Source organism: Hylobates moloch, unplaced genomic scaffold, assembly GCF_009828535.3.
Source record: "Hylobates moloch isolate HMO894 unplaced genomic scaffold, HMol_V3 SCAFFOLD_703, whole genome shotgun sequence".
In the NCBI taxonomy this organism is placed as follows: domain Eukaryota; kingdom Metazoa; phylum Chordata; class Mammalia; order Primates; family Hylobatidae; genus Hylobates; species Hylobates moloch.
This window is the reverse complement of record NW_026652978.1, coordinates 1-18,265: the sequence shown is the minus strand read 5'-3', so window position 1 is coordinate 18,265 and position 18,265 is coordinate 1. Positions and strand designations below refer to the sequence as shown.

At 42.3% G+C, this 18,265-nt stretch overlaps 1 long non-coding RNA gene across 1 annotated transcript; it reads right to left on the bottom strand.

Annotated features, from left to right (window-relative positions):
* Positions 1-7,405: 7,405 nt before the first annotated feature.
* Positions 7,406-18,200, bottom strand: LOC131382655 (uncharacterized). Its single transcript, XR_009212214.1, has 3 exons — positions 17,981-18,200; positions 15,329-15,562; positions 7,406-7,819 (listed from the first exon to the last, which is right to left on the bottom strand). It is a non-coding gene; the product is annotated as an uncharacterized LOC131382655 (long non-coding RNA).
* Between the last annotated feature and the right edge of the window lie 65 nt (positions 18,201-18,265).

Sequence of the window (18,265 nt, the reverse complement as noted above, 5' to 3'; positions counted from 1 at the left end):
ATGAGGCAAGCCAGGACCTGCTGGGCACCCTGCGGAAGCAGCTTAGCGACAGTGAGAGTGAGGAGCGGGCCCTAGAGGAACACCTCCATGGCGCCCTCGGTCTTGTCCCGCAGGCACTGGCCAACATGGCGAAACCCCATCTCTACTAAAAATAAAAAAAATTGCCCAGGCACAGTGGCTACACCTGTAATCCCAGCACTTTGGGAGGCCGAGGCGTGCAGATCACTTCAGGTCAGGAATTTGAGACCAGCCTGACCAACATGGTGAAACCCCACTTCTAAATAAAAATGCAAAAATTAGCTGGGCGTGGTGATAGGCACCTGCAATCCCAGCTACTCAGGAGGCTGAGGCAGGAGAATCGCTTGAACTCTGGAGGTGGAGATTGCAGCAAGCTGAGATTGTATCACTGCACTCCAGCCTAGGCAACAGAGTGAGACTCTGTGTAAAAAAAAAAAAAAAATTGCTGGACGCAGTGGCTCATGCCTGTAATCCCAGCATTTTGGGAGGCCGAGGCGGGCGGATCAGAGGTCAGGAGATCGAGACCACTGATTTTAACATGTGAAGTTGACAAATACAAGCTACTATCAATAATGAACATTTTCTAGGATAACAGTTTGAAGTTAGTGATAACATATACAGTTATTTAACTTTTAAGTCCTGTTACCTTTTGAGCTTAAAAATAATTTTATTATACCTCCTGTAAGAGTTAAAGAGGAAAAGAAACACGAAACAGGGCTATCAGTTAAAGACAGGTTTTCTTTAGATAAAACCTGAGAGGCACTCCTGGCTGATTTCAGTCAAGAGCACTTTCTCTTACAGACTAAGAGTATACATTGGTTTTAGGGTGAGGGGGCTTCTCAGAAGCTTGGAATGTTTATGTGTGTGGAGAAGTTTATGGCGGGGTTGGAATCTCTCTGGGAGGAGGGGTGGTTATCTTGGGGCAGATATCTTTCCAGCTCAGAGGGGAGTTATCTCGGCTAGCATGTCTCTGGTCGGGGAGGAGTTTGGAATGTTTCTGGTTGGAGATGTTATTTATGGTTTATGATCATGCTGACCTCAGCCATTAGGCTAATGCCCTTTAGATTTAGGCGGTTATTTATTAAGGCAAACTTTAGAATAAGGGGCTTGTCCAAGATGGCGATGCTCCTGCTCTGTCACCTCCAAAGTCAGATGTGGTCATCATCTCCATTTTAAATATGGGAGAACTAAGCTCCAAAGAGATAAGGTGTTTTTTCTAAGATCTTCACAAATTAAGTCAAGGCTAAAGTTCAGGGCATTTCCCACTGTCCTCATGATTTCTGGTAGCAGAGGAAGTTTAAGGCTAAGTCATTTGTGGAAACCAAGACACTCTCCTTGTAAATAAAAGTCTGAGTTACTGGAAATCACAGTTGGGGTAGACACAGTGGAAATAGGAGAGGAGCTCATGAAAGTGAAATCGATCTGAAAGAAGAGTTTGGGAGATTGCAGACCAAGAATGGGGGTGGAGCTGGGGAAAAAAATCACTCAACAAACATTTATTGTGAAGTTAATATTCCATTCTACATTGCTGTTTGTTTAGGCTACAGAATGCTGGTGAGGATGATCTATAGCATGCATCAGTGCAACTTTCTTAACAAGTTCCCAAGAAACACATTTGGATGTCAAGGATCTGGCCCAATAGTTGTGACTTAGAATAATAATCCTAAATCTTTTCAACTTTCCTCAATAGTGTCCCATCCATTATGTCAGCTAAGTTTCAGAAATCTCAGTTGGCTACTTGGGATGTGGCACAATATAATAGATAAGAGCCTGGGCCTTGGAACTATGCTACCTGGGTTCAACTCTCAGCCATGTAACTTTCTAGTTGGGGCACATTTGGAAATTTATTCCATCTTCTTGTGCCTCCATTTCTTTATCTGTATAAAGGAGATAATAGTATCTACCTCTAGGGTTTTGGGTTTTGGGGTTTTTTTTTTCTTTTCTTTTTTGAGACAAGGTCTCGCTCTGTCACCCAGGTCGGAGTGCAGTGGTACAGTCTTGGCTCACTGCAACCTCTGCCTCCCAGGCTCAAACGATCCTCCCACCTCAGCCTCCTGAGTAGCTGGGACTACAGGCATGTGCCACCATGCCCAGTTAATTTTTAAAAATATTTTTTGTAGAGACAGGGTCTCACTATGTTGCTCAGGCTGGTCTCGAATTCCTGGGCTCAGGCAATCTGCCTGTCTTGTCCTCCTGTGAGAAAGGCACTTTGTCTTGACAGTGGACCACTGTATACATTATTTCCTTCAGTTCCCTCCTCTTTTTCTTTTTACTTCTATTGGTCCCATTTCCACATTAATTTTTGTGTCCTTTGGTCCTGAAATCATTTCAAGAGCTGTTAACTCTCTTCATTACAATACAGTAGATCTGATTTAGTTTCTAATAATAGTTGGTATGTTATGGGCATTTGTCTGTTGATGACTGTTTCGATTAATTTTTGGGTTAACCCTCTAACACGGGACAATGCAACACCCTACAGCTGTTAGGACTCTAGCCACTGTTACAAGGAATGTTAGAATGGAGGCTACCATTCCTTCTCATTTCCCGAACCAACTCTCTAGCCAATCAGTAAACGGGTCATTAATTCTGGCATTTTCTGCCAATTCATTGGCTAAAGTTCTTAACCCTTATAATGCCTTTGTGATGGTTTTATCTGGGGGAGTATTGTTAGGAATGAAAGTGCAACACTTTTCCACCCGGCATGATGCATACATCCCCTTTTTCTGCTAAGATCATGTCTAGTGCAAGTCTGTTCTCCCAGGCCATTTGGCTGGTGGCATCTAACTGACTAGCCACTCCTCTGAGAGCATCTCAAGTATAGTTGATGAATCGTTGTTGATTATAATAGAGGTAATTAATCCAATTCACATTTTGATTAGTAGTTGACCACCAGAAGATTGCTGATTTAAACCCAGCAGTTATTTGGCTTTGGGCCTTATATTTATTAGGTACTCCTTTAGGGACTCCTATTGAGTCAATATAAATGTTGGGATCAAAAGAATTTGTTAGATCTCTCCGACTTTGATGGCCAGTGGATTCTCGAGGATCTTATGGAATGCCAGGGTGAATGGAATGACCAATTGAACTAAGGCACAAGTCCTGGTCCAACTGGATGGTAATAGGTCATGGAGGTTCCTCTTTCCACAATACCACCAGACATCAGCCCAGGGTATATGAATAGCCGAGTAGTTGCCTTTGTTTGACTCACCAGTAATGTTTAGTATGTGGGTACAAGTTGAGAGTTCTCCTACGGGCTTATTGAACTCTACCCCCTGCCTATAGAGGCAAGAGGAGTGGTTCATATTTCCTATGGAGAATGAGGGGATTGCTCTAGGGTCTGATCTCCACAAGGTGAGAAAGAGCAATGATAGACTTTTGCAAGTCTCGTTTCCCCATGCATCCCTGTCCTGGTATGTAGCCAACATGCAACACATTCCATCAGGATTGGTATCCCATCCTAGGGGAAATGGAACCACTTGTGCCTGAGGCTGCCCAGCAGAGCATGCATAACAGTCTCTCTTATTAAGACTAGTACTGAAAATCTGACCCATTCAACCCAGGCATTTACATCCCCATAGTCAGTCTTAATTTCTAAAGTCAGATTCAGTCAGTTACCATAATTATTTTTACTCTCTTAGGGTCATTGTCTGATGGGTTAAAGGAAGTAGTGGGACTGAGAGTTATAATAATCCTGTGTGGGCTCAGGATGGAGTTGGTGACTAGTCTAAGAGCTAACCATCCCATGGGATCCCTTCCTGAGATTCTTATTCCTAATCCATACCTCCAAGGTTCCTGGTCTAGAGCAGCTGGGTTATTTATGGTAATTAATGCAGGATTGCATTATAAATTTCTACATTTATGTGGTATGGGGCCCTTGTGTGATGCTCACCTCCCTGTGCCCATATGTTCTCATTGTTCAACTTCCACTTATGAGTGGGAACATACGGTGTTTGGTTTTCTGTTCCTGTTAGTTTGCTGAGAATGATGGTTTCCAGCTTCATCCATGCCCCTGCAAAGGATGTGAACTCATCCTTTTTTATGGCTGCATAGTATTCCATGGTGTATATGTGTCACATTTTCTTTATGCAGTCTGTCATTGATGGACATTTGGGTTGGTTCCAAGTCTTTGCTATTGTGAATAGTGCTGCAGTAAACATACGTGTGCATGTGTCTTTATAATAGAATGATTTATAATCCTTTGGATATATACCCAGTAATGGGATGGCTGGGTCAAGTGGTATTTCTGGTTCTAGATCCTTGAGGAATAGCCACACTCTCTTCCACAATGGTTGAACTAATTTAAACTCCCACCAACAGTGTAAAAATGTTTCTATTTCTCCACATCCTCACCAGCATCTGTTGTTTCCTGACTTTTTAGTGATCACCATTCTAACTGGCGTGAGATGGTATCTCATTGTGGTTTTGATTTGCATTTCTCTAATGACCAGTGATGATGCGCTTTTTTTCGTAGGTTTCTTGGCCACATAAATATCTTCTTTTGAAAAGTGTATGTTCATATCTTTTGCCACTTTTTGATGGGGTTGTTTTTTTCTGGTAAATTTGTTTAAGTTCCTTGTAGGTTCTGGATATTAGCCCTTTGTCAGATGGATAGATTGGAAAAATTTTCTCCCAGGGGAGAGATAGCATTAGGAGAAACGCCAAATGTAAATGATAGGTTGATGGGTTCAACAAACCACCATGGTACATGTATACCTATGGAACAAACCTGCACATTCTGCACATGTATCCCAGAACTTAAAATAAAATAAAAAACCTTTCCACAAGGGAAACTCCAGTGCAGATGGATTAACTTGTGAATTCTACCAATCATTTAAGAAAGACATACTCAAAGTCTGCACTAAGTCTTCTAGAAAAATGTAAGTGGAAGGAATAGTTCCTAACTCATTTTGTGAGCACCACCACTCTGATACAAAAAAAAAAAAAAACAACCCATAAGATATTACAAGAAAAGAAAGTTATAGGTCCATATACCTCATGAACACAGATGCACACACTCTTTACATAATTTTAACAAATTGGGTCCCACTACACCCTGGACAAGTGTTAGATGAAGAGAAACTAAGTTGAGAGGCAGAGAAGTATGCTGGAATGGCAGATCTAGGCTTCAGGCTCATCTGGACTATTCCCTAGAAATCTAACCTCAGAGAATCAGGATGATGATGATGATGATGATTATTATTATTATTATTATTATTATTGTTATTATTATTTCTCATTTCTTGAGCACATACTATGTTCATAGTTTTTGATGCTTAAAATACATAGTTTTTGATGCATCTCACTTAATACTCAGATCATGTAAAGTTTATATTATTGTCCTAATTTTACAGTTTAAGAAACTGAGACTTAGGAAGATTAAGTAACTCACCTGAGTAACTAGTAGAGCTCTCATGAAAATTGAATCCAGATCAGGATACAAGGTCAACAACAGTGTCAGTAGTTGGCCTACGGGGGACCCATTGTGTGCATGTGATTAGGGAAACTCTGGGACCACCTGCCTAACTCCTTGCGCATTTCCAACCACCCTTACTCCGTGTCTCTCAGGCAACCAGACTGGGGCAGGTGTTGGGAAGATGGAGACACAGGAATGATCAGGGTGGGAAAGAGACTCCTCCCCCTCCTCCAATAGGCGCTGCTTCCAGCCCAGACTGGTGTATGTGGTTGTAGGGCAGGAGGGGGTGTAGGGCCAGATCTGAATCCATCTATGAGGAAAAGTGAGCCTGTAGGCTCAGGTTTCCACTCCACCCTGAAGTTTGGCAGGGTAAGACAGATGCAACTCCTCTAGCTCCTGCAAGTGCTATGAGCTGCCTCATTTCTGAGAGAGAGGTAGGACTTGTGAGTCAGTGCTTCAGGTGTCCCCATGTCACTACCAGACTGCTCATGGCCACCAAATTCTTCCAGCAGCCTTGGGCTGGGAGAGGAGGCAGTCAGGGTGACTATTGAAGGCATTAAGTGTTGGAGGGCTGTGCAACTCCCCGCCCCTCGACCCACTCTCTTCCCTTTGGCTTTGCAAAGGAAAACCTCCTTGTTTCTCACCTTTTCTTACCTTCTGGTGAGGTAAGGTGAGGGAGAGAGGCCTTATGTTTCTTCTCACTGCCTCTCACAAGTTATCCAAGCCCAGAAGTGTTACCAGAAAGGGAACCAGATCCAGACCCCAAGAGAGGGTTCTTGGATCTCATGCAAAAGAATTCAGGGCGAGTCCATAGAGTAGAGTGAAAGTAAGTCTATAATGAAAGTGAAGGAATAGAATGATGGCTGCTCCTCCATAGACAGAGCAGTCCATCGGGTTGCTGGTTGCCCATTTTTATGGCTACTTCTTGATTATATGCTAAACAAGGGGTAAATAATTCTGGCCTGCCTTTTTTAGATCATATTGGGTAACTTCCTGTCGTTGCCATGGCATTTGTTAACTGTCATGGCACTGGTGGGAGTGTAGTAGTGAGGACGACCAGAGGTCACTATCATTGCCATCCTGGTTTTGGTGGGTTTTAGCTGGTTTCTTTACTGCAACCTGTTTCATCAGCAAGGTCTTTATGACCTGCGCCTTGTGCAGACCTCCTGTCTCATGCTGTGACTAAGAATGCCTTAACCTCCTGGGAATGCAGCCCGGCAGGTCTCAGCCTTATTTTACCCATCCCCTACACAAGATGGAGTTGCTCTGGTTCAAGCGTCTCTGACAAAAGCACTCTCAATATCTGACCCCCCCACTAACAAGAACAAATAAATAAACTAAAACCATAATAAAACATCAATAATCTGGTGTCTAGGAGAAATTTAGCTGTTGTGCACCATTTGTTATGATGAAACTCCTCCAGTTTCTCCAAATGCTGTGAGCCATCTCGTGTCTGAAGGTCAGATAGAACCTGTGACTTAGGTACCTCAGGTGTCCAAGTGTCACTATCAGATTACCCTTGACCACCAGATTCTTTCAGCAGCCTTGGGGTGGCAGAGTGGACAGTGAAGGTGACTGTTGCAAGCATTAAGTGTTGGAGTGCTATACCACCTCCATCCTCTCCAGCCCCTCTGTTCCCCATGATTTGTTTCTCCTGGAGTGAACATACTCAGAGGACCTTAAGAGCAAGGTCTTAAAATATGTGCAACACATACAAGCTTTTCAAAGAACAATTATTCAGAATACATACAGAACTCTTACAAATCAGCAAGACAGGTAAGCTAGTAGAAAATAATTTAGAGATAGAAACAGGCACTTAGTACAAAAGGATATACAAATCACCAATAAATAGGCAATGGCCCTGGGACTTCCTGCTCACTGTACCTGCACCAACAGCCTGACTGGGCCAGGCTTTCCACTGGTGCAGTTCTCATACCTGTCATTGCCAAGAATGGCTCTTTTTGAAGTGAGGCTGCTGAGTCTGGGAACATCAAGAGTGGGAGGAAAAGGATGGGCTTGCTATAGCCATGTTTCAGAGCAAAGAGCACAGACTGGGGTTTGGGCACTGATGATTCTGTCAGTGTTTATAGTGGTTTTGCGAATTACTTTTCCCCTTGGGCTTTAGCTTCCCTATTTATCTGATGGAAGAGTGGGATGAAATCAGAGTTGTTACCTGATATTCAACATATGGATTCTATTTAATTTGGCCAGCACAGTCACTCTCCTTCTCACTCTCACTCTCTCAAATAGGATTGGCTGTCAACATTTAAATATCAAGATTTCAGAGCCAGGCGTGGTGGCTCACGCCTGTAATCCCAGCACTTTGGCAGGCCGAGGCGGGCGGATCACGAGGTCAGGAGATCGAAACATGGTGAAACCCCGTCTCTACTAAAAATACAAAAAAAAAAAAAAATTAATTAATTAAATATCAAGATGTCTAGCTTCCCTTGAAGAATTAGGTGATGGGCCCACATTTCTACACTAAAACAACTGTCCAGAACTGCGTAGGAGGCCGTGTCTATTAGGCTGGATCAGAAATCTTGCCCAAGCAACACCCCTGCTGCCTACCTCAGCATGAACCTCGGTATGAAGAGGGAGACAATGTTATGTGTTCATCCCATAGGTTCTTCCCAGGCATTTCCCAGGCCCCGTAGGGTTAGCATTGGTTGGCAGAAACCATGTGACAGAGATTTGCCGACGGCAATGTGAGGCAGTAAAGAGATGGTGTAAATTCTCCATGTATTCTTACATTGTGTGGTTGGAAGCTAGAAACCTCTGAGAGGACAGACTGGCAATAAAGAACCAGCTGACATCCCCAAGTGATCACTACAGGACAGCTGCCAAGAAAAGCTCTCTGACTCCTCTGAGCCCCAGATAGAAGCAAAAAACAAAGCTTGGTTGTGTTAAGCCACTGATATCAGGGGTTATCTGTTACGATGGTAGAGCTTGTCCTCCACTGACTGATGAAATGGATCATAATAATAGTAGCAAATATTCATTGAGCGCTTCCTGATTTGAATGCCTAGTCATTGGGCTAAATACATATAATACCTTAGTTAGTCTTAATAATTATTCTATCTGATAGGTACTATTATTTTACGCTTTTAGAGAAGAGGTTTAGAGATGTTAAGTCATACACTTGAGTTCATAGTAAGTGAGAGAGCTAGGCAGTCTAATGCCAAAACTTTCGCTATGCGCCTCTCGCTGAGTCTGTCTTTCTCTGTAAAAAAGGCAATGATAACTTCAATTTTAACATTCAGATATTAGTTGTGCAAAGAGATAGTCTGGGTTAATTTTAAATTATTTGGATCAGTTTGAAGTTACATGGAGAAATTGGCAATGGTTTAATCTACTTGAACCAGTCTATACCAGATAAGTATAGTTAGACTCAATTTGAGCTGGATTCTGCTAGTATAGACATTCTGGAACACCCTTGGATCTTTGTTAATCCTTTAACAGAGATATTATTGGCTGTTAGATAGTAATTATTATGTTAAGAAAATATAATTATATTCTTAGGTTACTGAAGAGTTTAATCAGAAATAATTAAATGTTTCAAAAATCATGTGGGCATCTCTAACACTGCTAGCATAGCAAAACCTCCTGCCCAAAACCTCCTTCCAGTCACTCCCTCCTCCATCTTTTCCAAAGAAAAGCCTTATCCTGACTTAACATGCCATAGTGTGGGCGAAGGATTACCCAGGTGCCGAGGCAAGAGACTGAAGGCACAAACCGTTACAGTATAATAAGGAAAATAGAATAAGAATAGTTATAATACAAATTCGATATAGAGATGATCATGGACATTATCAATCATTAGTATAAACATTATTAATCATTAGCTTTTAATATTACTCTTAGTTGTATTACTAACATAACCAAGGAATAACCGGTGGGTATAGGGTCAGGTGCCGAAGGGACATTGTGAGAAGTGACCTAGAAGGCAAGAGGTGAGCCCTCTGTCACGCCCGCATAAGGGCTGCTTGAGGGTTCCTTGGTCAAGCAGTAATGCCAGTGCCTGGGAAGGCACCCGTTTCTTAGCAGACCGTGAAAGGGAGTCTCCCTTTCCTTGGAAGAGTCAGGGAACACTCTGCTCCACCAGCTTCTTGTGGAAGGCTGGATATCATCCAGGCCTGCCTGCAGTCATCCGGAGGCCTAAACCCCTCCCTGTCGTGCTGTGCTTCATTGGTCACGCTCCTTGTCCACTTTCATGTTCCTCCCATACTCCTGGTTCCTCTTTGAAGTTCTCAGTAGATAGCGGTAGAAGAAATAGTGAAAGTCTTAAAGTCTTTGATCTTTCTTATAAGTGCATAGAAGAAAATGCTGACATATACTGCCTTCCCTCTCTGCTTTGGCTACCTAAAAGCGAAGGGCCCCCTGTCCCATGATCACGTGACTTGCTTGACCTTATCAATCACCTGGATGACTCACCCTCCTTACCCTGCCCCCTTGTCTTGTATGCAATAAGTATCAGCACGCCCAGCTATTTGGGGCCACTGCCGGTCTCCACATCTTGGTGGTAGTGGTCCCCCGGGCCCAGCTGTTTTCTCTTTATCTCTTTGTCTTGTGTCTTTATTTCTTACCATCTCCCGCACACGGGGAGAACACCTTCAAAGCCCCATAGGGCTGGACCCTACACCATAGATTAGTTTCGCTTAGCTTTAAACATTTTATAAATGGAATTACACAGGATGCATTCTTGTGCCTGCATTCATTCAACACTATGTATGCCAGATTTACCCATATTATTGTATGTAGCTGTATTGTTCATACATTTGTGTTGCTGTATAATATTCCAGTGTATGAATATGCCATAATTTATTTATCCATTACACTGTCATTGAATATTGGGTTGTTTCCAGTTTGGGTTTATTACAAATAATGCTGCCATCAACCTCTTTCATATCTTTAATTATACTTGTGTAACCATTTCTTTAATACATATAGATAGGCATGAAGTTACTGGATTATACAATACATGCATACTCTTCTTTAGTACATAATGTCAAACATTTTCCAAAGTGGTTCTACCAATCTACATACCCAGCATCAGGGTATAAGAGCTTCAGTTGCTCCATAATCTTGCCAGTATTTGGTATTGACCATCTTTTTAATTTTAGCCATTCTGATGGGTCTGTAGTATTAACTCATTGTGGTTTTAATGTGTATTTTCCTGAACATCTATGAGGCTGAGCACCTTTTTGTATATTATTGGTCATTTTGCTCTCCTCTTTCATGAAGTACCTTTTCAAGTCTCTTACTATTTTTCTACTGGAGTGTGTATTTTTTTATTTACTTATAGGAGTTCTTTTATATATTACTGATAAGATCCCTTTTTATATTTGTGGATTTTCTTTTTACATTGTATGGTGTGGCTCTATCATAATTTACCTATTTTTATTTATAATTATTTAGATTGCTTTCAATGTTTTTATTCCAACAACTTCTATGAATTGAGTATTGTGGGTATTGTTTAGGATAGAGTATTTAGTATCAATCTCTTAGGTTTTATGAAATATTTTTTCAACAGCATTCAGCACCATAGGAAAGGCAAATGGCTGGGATCAGCCAGGTTGAGATTTTCTTTCCAGGAAAGTGAGATTAAAAAATATAATACTACAAGATAATTGATAATATTGGTTTTTAAAAAGTCATTGAAATTATAAAATTGATAAGGTCAATCACGTGACTTGCTTGACCTTATCAATCACCTGGGCTACTCACCCTCCTTACCCTACCCCTTGTCTCGTATGCAATAAATATCAGCGCGCCTAGCTATTCCGGGCTGCTACCAGAATAGCGCACCCAGCTATTCGGGGCCACTGTTGACTCTGAACTATGTAAGGAGGGAAGTAAAGACAGCATGGGAATTAGAGTTACTAGACATAGAGAAAGAAAGGATGGTGGGCTGGAGGCCAAGTGAATTGGGAGGAATAGAGTGATTACACTGTAAGGACAGGAAGTCATGGTCAGAGAACAGTATATCTGAATATGTGGTTTCAGAAGTGGGACAATTCTTCAGTAATGAGAAGGACCAGATATGCCCATAAGTGGCTGAAGTAGAAGGCAAGTGGTGAATTTTGGTGAAAATTTGCAAACCATGCATCTAACAAGGGGTTATATCCAAAATATACAAGGAAATCAAACAACTCAATAGCAACAAAACAAAACAAACACCAAATAATTTAATTTAAAAGTGGGCAAAAGACCAAAATAGACATTTCTCAAAAGAACACATATATATGGCCAACAGGTATATGGAAAAAAATACTCAACATCACTAATCATCACGGAAATGCGAATCAAAACCAAAGTGCGATATCACCTCCCCCCAAATAGAATGAGCATTATCACAAAGGCGAAAATGACAAATGCTTGTGTGAATATGGAGAAAACGGAACCTTTACACACTGTTTTGGTGGGAGTGTAAACTAGTACAACCATTATGGAAGACAGTATAGAGTTTCCACAAATAAATTAAAAGTAGAAGTATCATATGATTCAGAAATCCCACTACTGGGTATTGATCCAAAGAAAATCAATACGTCAAAGGGAAATCTGCACTCCCATGTTTCCTGGAGCCTTATTCACAATAGCCAAGCTATGCAATTATCCTAAAAGTCCATCAGTGCATGAATGGATAAAGAAAAGGCAGTACATATGCACAATAGAATAAAATTTAGTCATAAAAAAAGCATGACACCTTGTTATTTGCAGCAATGTAGATGAACCTATAGGGCATTACATTAAGTGAACTTAGATGACATCACATTAAGTGAAAAAGCCAGGAACAGAAAGACAAATACCACATGATCTCACTCATTTGTGGGCTCTAAAAAAAGTCAATCTCATAAAAGTACAGAACAGCATAGTTGTTGCTAGAGGAGAAATGGGGAGAGATTGGTGAAAGAGTACAAAATTACAGATAGGAGAAATAAGTTGTGGTGTTCTATTTCACATTAGAGCGACTATTGTATATTTCAAGACACCTAAAAGAGTCTTTTCGATATCTGCGCCAAGAAGAAATAAGTAAGGTGATGTATTTGTTACATATACTGATTTGATCATTACACAATGTACACAAGTATTAAAATATCACACTGTACCCCATAAATATGTGCAATTCTTGTGTCAAAAATCAAACTTTTACAAAATACAGAATGTGTTATAAGTAAAACACACACACACACACACACACACACACACACACACACACAAAGAGAGGCCAGAGAATTGAATCAGGCCATCTAAATGGACACTGAAGTCACTCAGTGTGATGAACTCAAGAATAAGACTTTGAGACAACTGTAACAATGTTAATAGGAAAAGAGAGAAAGAGAGTGTCCAGGAGATGTTAGGGGACAGTGCAGGGAAATGGTGATGTATAGCACAAGCTTTAAGGAGCAAGAGGTTTTCTTTCTTTTTTTTTTTAAAAAACATCCCTCCACTGGGAGTCCAGACCCACTGCCTATCTCTCCAGCACCTGCTGCTCTGTGTTCCCCCACAGGCCCCTCAGGTCACTCAGCATCCTCAGCATTGGGCAGGTCACTGCTTGGCTCAGCAGGGACACGGGGAAGGGTCCTGAGCTTTATGACCCTTGGGCACTGCGGTGGGGAAGTGGCCATGTGCTGGGGCACCATTGCTTGTTTTCAGTGTTCATGCTGAATTTATCAAAGTTTAACAACATACCTTATACCAGCAATTCAAGTCTACTTTTATGTAAATACACATATTATATTTATTCATATATAGTTGTATCGTTTATACAAATATCAATACAACTGACATCTAAAATATTATATATTTAATATATAAAGTCTATATTACAGATACATGTATACATATACACATAATGTTGTGTGTATTTTTTTTTTAACTTTTAGGCTCTGGAGTGCATGTGCAGGTTTATTATATAGGTGAACTGCATGTCACGGGGGTTTAGTGTACTGATTATTTGCCACCCAGCTAATAAGTATAGTACACCATAGGTAGTTTTTCAATTCTCTCTCTCCTCTCACGACCCTCAAGTACACATGTAGGAGCAAGAGATTTCTAGTAAGAAGAGATGAATAATGGTTTGAAAGGAATCAAAAGGAGCAAAGAGAACCTATACACCACATTCCCGCCCTGAAGTACTTAGAGTTTCAGAGAATAAGTAGAGTCTCTACCTGAAATACACAGGAAGCAATGTCCTCAAGGGAAACCCAAGTTACATTTAAAGCCAGGAGAAGCAAAGAACTGTCCATAAAGAAGCAGGTCTAAGGAAATAGGGAAGTTTGCTAATCATGCAGCTGAACTTCTATAGAGTACAACTGAAAGTAAGGGAGGAAAAGGGTGTTGGGTCAAGAAAGAACAATCAGAATATTATGGTGATAAAAATACCAGAGAGAATAGGTGAGCAAAGGGACTTAGGATTTGGATGGTGATCAAAGAAACCAGGAATGGTCAGCAGAAGGGGGTTGCTTCATCAGACTAAAGAAAGGGGGAGGGTGCACTCTCCTTAGTTATCTGACATGGAGACAGGCATCTCAGGTAGTGAGCAGGGAAGTCCAAATCTAGTCGTTAGGCACTCAGGAGTGGGCAGTCACCCTGCCAGTTTCAGCCCTACGTTTACGGTTCCAGTTAAGAGTAAGTCGTCAAACCAAGGGAACACAGGAACCGAGATGGTACGCTCCAAAAAGTTCCGTTCTGCTCTGAAGCGCCCCCTACAGGATCCTGTTCAGAGACGCAGGAGGAGGCAAAGCTGCTGGTCTGCGCTTGGCGCCATCCTGTGCTCCCTTCTGCCCTCTTCTTTTGGCCCAAGTTCTAGTCCCATCTGCTTTGTCACCCCCTGCCCACCTAAGGGACTTCCTTCTCTGGTCTTCACCGTCCTCATGGTAAAATGGACATGACATCTCTAATCACACATATCTATCCAGTGATGTAAATGCAGTGAAAAGGGCTTTGAACAGTGTTGTCAGGGAAGGAGACTGAGGCACTGATTTCTTCCCATTTTCCCAATTCCTGCTTCAGCACTGCTCACCTAGGCTCCAGCCCTCTAAATCTATCCTAGCCCTTTGGTCGATCTTTGCCTACTGAGGGCAAAACTACATAGTATCCCAAAAACAAGGATTAATACTACAGCCCCATTTCTTCTCTGCCATTTCCCATGACAACTCTTAAACCTAGAAACTGGTACCATTTCCCTGATTGGTGGGACCTGCTTACTAGACCAAAAGGGATGTGTATGTACATTTCATAATGGGCATTCAGTTGTGGGATGATGTGAGGGCTATGTGTGAGATAAATCCTGGAGCTGGTCTGGCCACATCCCAGTGACTCATTTGGACTCATTTGGACAAGTAACTAGAGCTCCTATTTGAAAGAATGACAAGCAAGCTACCTCAAATTTCTCTTTCTCAACCCATGACTTCACCTTTTCTGTTCCTTAATGCTCTCATCATCCAGCCCTCCTTTCTGCTGTTTTTCCTCAGTGTTCAAGCCTACACCCTAGTCTCCTGTGCCATCCCACTCTTTTGGGGTTCTGCCCTGTTACCCCTCTCCGAATAACGTCAGCCCTGCCCACTACCCTGCTGTAAGGATCTGCCCAGCTCTTCCTCTGTTGGTTTTAAACTGTGCATCTGCTGCCACCATGTACATCAGAGTCCCAATTTCCATTACTCCCCTGCCTTCCCCCCTGCTCCTCCTCCTACCCCTTATTTCTCATCCCCTGTACTCTAGTTCCCAGTCCCAATCGAGCCACCCCCAACCAGCCATGACAATTCACAGCTCTCATCCCGGAGAGATGGTTTCCCTCCTGCTGGGACAGTTCTGGGGCAGTTCAGAATTGCCAGGACTGTGGATTCCCAGCAGCTTGACCTGGTGGACACACGGAATGCAAGACAACAGCAAACCCACCTTCAGCCTTGGTAAGTGACAGGACCCCTTTTCCATGACCAGATCCTGGTTACCTTGCTACTGTCTCTATTTTGTCTCCATTCCCATCTGGGCAATCCTCTTCAGATGCCAGAGATTTCCTTTTTTTCAACAGTTTGCTCCTTTCCTCTCATGCCTGGTCAGCCAGACTGCATGAGGTTCTCTACGTTTGAGACTGGCTTCTCCATGGAACTTGGTCTGTAGCCACAGAGCAACCTGCAGGGCCAGTGACAGAGAATGAAGAGGAGAGTGAAGAGTGGAACACATCTAATGTGTTCTCTAGAGGGTAAGTCTTGTCGATCTGCCCTGCGTTCAAGTGAGTGCAACCCCTGAGCATCACACATAGGGCACAAGGTCCCTGCTTTAGATAGATGGGGACTCAGGTTTGTTTCTGTTTCCTTTGGGCTGGTTCCTCCCAGACGCCATTTTCTTCATCCTAGGATCCCAGGACCATCCCAAGGACTTTCTGCCCTTGAGAAATGTCTCCTGCAAAAAGGGGAGGGTCCCTCCATTATGCTGTCATCAAAGCTCTGAGGGTTGAGCCTCTTGCTCAGTCAGCGCTTCTACTTCAGGATGGGAAAGGTGGCAGTCTAGAAGGCAAGAATGTGTCCAGATCCTGAGCAGATGATAGCATCAGATGAACACATGACAATAAGAAGTGCTCTCCTCAAACTGAGGTCTACATTCAATATAATCTCAATAAAAATCCAAAAGATATTTTTAGGGAACTTGACAAGCTCATTATAATTTATATGGACATACAAAGGGCCAAGAAGAGGCAAGACTCTCTTGAGAAGACATCCTTCCCTACCAGATATTAGAATTTGTTACATAAATTATGGTAATTAAGATAGAGTAGTGCTGTTGCAAGCTTAGACAAATAGACCAATGGCACAGAATAGAGTCCAGAAATGGACTTGCACATATGGGGACACTTTCTTTATGGCCACAGTAGCATAGCAGACCAGTGAGGAAGGACTATCTCTTCGATAAGTTGGTGGTGGGTCAACTGGATACTCCTTTGGAAAGAAAGAATTAAGCTGGATTCCTACCTCACACTGCACTCGAAAACCAATTTCAGGTGGAATACAGATCTCACTGAGAAAGGGTAAAACAACAAATCCTCTTAAAGATTAATAGCTCTGCCCACAGATGGCCATGGAGCTCTTGCGATGTGTTATGAAGTATAAAATCTGCACCAGACTTTAAACATTAGTAGGACAAAACAATGTAAAATATCTCAGTAATTTTTATATTCAAACATTGAATCATTGACAAATTGGATATACTCAGTTAAACATCACATTATTAAAATCGTTTTATCTAATTCTTGCTCTCTTAACGCGGATACTAGAATGTTTTAAACTACATGAGTGGCTCAGCTCATACTTTTATAGAACAGCACTGCTCTAAAAAGTAATATAAAAATAACCTCAGGTCATCAAATTAGAAAAAGATATCTTAAATGAAAATTAAGAAGCAATAATCATAAAGGAAAAGACTAATACATTTGACTACGTTTAACTTTTGGTGTCCAGAAGACACTATTAAGAAACTAAAATGGCAAGCCACACAGAGGGAAAATAAATTTACAGCATGTACAGCCCTCAAAATAATATATTGAGAACTCCAACAAATTGATAAAGATAAACGATCCAATTAAAAATTTTGTTCAACACTGTGTCCCAGACTAAACCCATTCTGCAATTCACATTGTGTCCTGAGCGAATGAATGGATGGATGAATGAATGAAGTACTGAGTGGGGAAGAGCACAGTCTTCAGTCAGTATTTAGGTGCTTACTAAAACTAGGGGTGGTTTCTTTCTTTATGCTAGATCTACTTTTGATTCTTTTTTTATTTTTATTTTTTTTAGACGGAGTCTCTCTCTGTCACCCAGGCTGGAATGCAACAGCACAGTCTCAGCTCACTGCAACCTCCGCCTCCCAGGTTCAAGCAATTCTCCTGCCTCAGCCTCCCGAGTAGCTGGGATTACAGGCATGCGCCACAACGCCTGGCTAATTTTGTATTTTTAGTAGAGATGGGGTTTCACCATGTTGGTCAGGCTGGTCTCAAACTCCTGACCTCAGGTGATCCACCTGCCTCAACCTCCCAAAGTGCTGGGATTACAGGCGTGAGCCACCGTGCCCGGCGATTCTTTTAAAATAAACGGCATTATTTAAGGTATCTAGCAGACTCAAATTCATAGAAACAAAAAGTGAAATGCCAGGGGCTGGAGAAAAGGGAAAAGGGAAACTTGTTGTTTAACGGGTGTGAAAAAGTTCTGGAGATTGGTTTCACATAGTTTGATATACTTAATACTACTGTACTTTAATACTTAAAAATGGCTAAGATGGTAAAATTATATTATGTGCATTTTAAACACAAACATTAAAAATAAACAAACTATAAAGTCAACAGATTCCTTAATTAGGAAAGGTTTATTCTGTCAATATTATCGCATTGGTCATCTTGGCCACACTGGCCAGAATGTGTTCTCAGAGAGGAAACCTCCGGGTTTTTTGTGAGGTTTTGATTCTGGGCGTCTGCTTTAAGGTGGGAGACGTTTCTGACTCTTCCAAAAGCTTTTTTAGGAAATGATTGGCCAAGGTGAGGTCCAATCATCTGTCCCTTACTTCCTGGGTCTGCCCCTTGCCGGAAAGCCCTTTCCTGGCGGTATCCAGGGGACCTTCTAGTAACCAGCCGGGCCTGAGAAGCTGGGGCAGGTGAGTACAGTGCCAGAAAAGGGCGGGGCGCGAAATAAGATCCCGACCGGCGGGCGCGGGGCGGGGCGGTGCAGGCAGGGGAAGTGGCTGGCCGAGTGAGACCCGCCCCGACCGGGCAGCACTACCCGAGCGCTGTTGCCTGGAGACGGCGGGGACGCGTTGCCTGGAGACTGTGGAAGGCCCTGGCAAGAGGGC